Raw genomic sequence first — 3,094 nt, 5'->3', positions numbered from 1 at the left:
AGCATTAGCAGTAGTAGCCTTAGATAAGCTAGCATTAGCAGTAGTAGACTTAGCTAATCTAACTTTAGCAGTAGTAGCCTTAGTTAAGCTAACATTAGCAGTAGTAGCCTTAGCTAAGCTAGCTTTAGCAGTAGTAGCCTTAGCTAAGCTAGCTTTAGCAGTAGTAGTATTATCTGTAGTAATATTAGATAATATAGCATTGGCAGTAGTAAGCTAAGGTAGAAGTAGTATCAGTAGTAATATTCAGAAGTATCATTAATAGTAGTAGCCTTAGCTAAAGTAGCATGAGCTAAGGTAGTCAAAGTCAAAAGTCAAAGTTTCTTTATTTGTCATACACACCACATGTGGTACATGTGGTGGAACAAAATTATGTACACAGGGTTCCACTTACATCCAACTAAAGTATAAATTTGTAAAGAAGAACAGTAATAAAATCTAAGAATAACGTTAAACTAAAAATACACTAAACACTAGTAGTGCAAAAACAATATGCCAAACAGCAGCACGAACATGAGTCTGTGTGAGCAGATGAGTACGAATGAACACAGCAACATGAAACAGATCAGCAGCATGAGATCAGCAGCATGGATAATCAGCAGCACATAACAATCAAGTGGCATTACAGTGATTTATTTTACAGGGATTATCCTCGTTAGGGATTCATGAGTCTAACAGCTTCAGGGTAGAAGCTGTTCCTCAGTCTAGTGGTTCTACACTTAATGCTCCTCAACCTCCTTCCTGAGGGGAGTGGGGCAAAAAGTGTGTATGCTGGGTGAGTGTGGTCCTTCATGATGCAGGTGGCCCTCTTCCTGCATCTGGAGGTGTAGATGTCTGATGGTGGGGAGTCTGACTCCAACATCTTCTGTGCAGCCTTCACCACTCTCTGCAGAGCTTTTCTTTCTGCAGTAGCAGTAGCAGTAGTAGTATTGTCAGTAGTGCAAAGTACTAATGGTACTACCTGCTACTACTAGTAGCAGGGTGTGCCCCGTTTCTCACAGTGATCGCTGGACATGGGCATCAGTAACTCACCCGCATGACCCGCAAAGAACAAAGCGGGTAAATATAATGGTTGGATGGATTATTATTATTATTATTATTATTATTATTAATGATAATAATATGCTTTTTTATAGTAGCATTAGTAGTAGTGTTATTGGAAGTATGTTGTATTAAATCTATATAAATGTTGAATGAGTTGTTTGAATTTAAATATTGTTTAAGTTGTTCATATTAAAACTTGGAGCACCTCACAAAAAGATCTGAAGTTGTCGACCTTGACCTCTCTAAGGGATTTTAAACAACTGTTAAGTTCAACTCAGCCGTGTTGCTGTTTTTAGTCTCTTACGTTGTTTCATAATGCAGCTAGTTTTAGTTTCGTTTTGTTTCACTTTATTTACACTTTTATATGATTGTCTGTACTTCATCTGTTCTTTGTCTAAAACAGGTTTCTCTTGTAAACGAGTCCTCGTGACTCGACTAACCTGTAGAAATAAAGGTGGAATGAACTGATCTCTTTATTAGGGAAGCTGTTGAAATATAAAGAATAAAGTTAAATTTATTGAAGCATAAATGTTTAAAAAAACTAAAATAACAGCATCATCTGCTGAATGAGCTGAAGGTTTAAATTTATAAACAGCTAAAACAGGAGCTGGTTGAGGACTCTTGTGCTGTGCTTTAGCTTTTTATTTGTGCTTTCTTAAAAACCAAACACTAAACTGGATTATAGTAGATTAATAGAACAATGTTTTTCTTTCATGTTTTTTTTTTAATATTTATAAATATAATAAATGACTGAGATCTAGAAACAACAACAAAAATTCATGCATTTGAAAGTTTGATTAATTTATCTTTCTTAAAAAATGTATTTCGAATGGTCTGTCCGACTTTAAACGTTTATTAAATAAAACACAACAAGGATGTAAAGATCCACCTTTAGTTTATTTAAAAATGTAGATTAAATGAGCCGAAGTTCTTCGGTCCGATCTGGTCCGATCTGCTGGTACGAGTCGGGTTTTTAAAGTGACGTCTTGAGCTGAAAGTGAAAAACCTGGAACTGAAAAAACTCCCGAGTGTTTTCTCGGACGACCAGTTCAGTTCTTCTGGTAAACACGACACTTCCTGTTCATGTGAGAAATGAGGAAACGACTCGTTTACGTCAAACCAAGTCTTTGCTCGGCAACATTTAAACATCCATCATCTTTACACGCTTCTTCCATTTGGGGTCGCTGGTGCCCATGTCCAGAAATCACTGTGCGGGGGACACCCTGGACGGGTCTCCAGTCCATCACAGGGACACAGAGAGACAAACGAGACAAACATTCTCACTCACACCTAGGGACAATTTAGAGTCACCAATCAGCCTAACATGCATGTTTTTGGTCTGTGGGAGGAAACTGGAGCACCTGGAGAAAACCCACGCATGCACGGAGAGAACATTCAAGCTCCACCCAGAGGGCCCCTGGGCCGGGATTTGAACCGGGGACCTGCTCGCTGAGAGGCAGCAGCTCCACAGCTTTTGCTGTGCAGAAAAATAACTAATCAGATAAATTTAGATTTCTGCTAAACACCCAGAGAACGCTGAATGACTGCTGAATGACTGCTGAATGACTGCTGAAATCTGCTGAAATCTGCTGAAATCTGCTGAAATCTGCTGAAATCTGCTGACAAAACAAAAGTACGGTAACTTAAACCTAAAACAAATACAGAAGAGTAGCTAAAATCCAAAAGTTGCAACAAATTACCGTTTTCTAAAAGCCAAAATGATCAAAGGACTCATTAATAGATGCAAAAGACTGGCTGAAACAAGTAAAAGATGAGCTAAAATTAGTAAAAGACTAGCTGAAACAAGCAAAAGATGAGCTAAAATTAGTAAAAGGCTGGCTGTAAGAATCAAAAGACGAGCTAAAATTAGTAAAAGGCTGGCTGTAAGAATCAAAAGATGAGCTAAAATGAGCAAAAGATTGGCTGAAAGAAGCAAAAGGTGATCTAAAATTAGTAAAAGACTAGCTGTAAGAATCAAGACGAGCTAAAATTAGTAAAAGGCTGGTTGTAAGAATCAAAAGACGAGCTAAAATTAGTAAAAGGCTGGTTGTAA

Source organism: Nematolebias whitei, chromosome 19 (genome assembly GCF_014905685.2).
Source record: "Nematolebias whitei isolate Nwh7 chromosome 19, NemWhi1, whole genome shotgun sequence".
Classification (NCBI taxonomy): Eukaryota; Metazoa; Chordata; class Actinopteri; order Cyprinodontiformes; family Rivulidae; genus Nematolebias; species Nematolebias whitei.
This window is presented reverse-complemented; position numbering follows the sequence as displayed.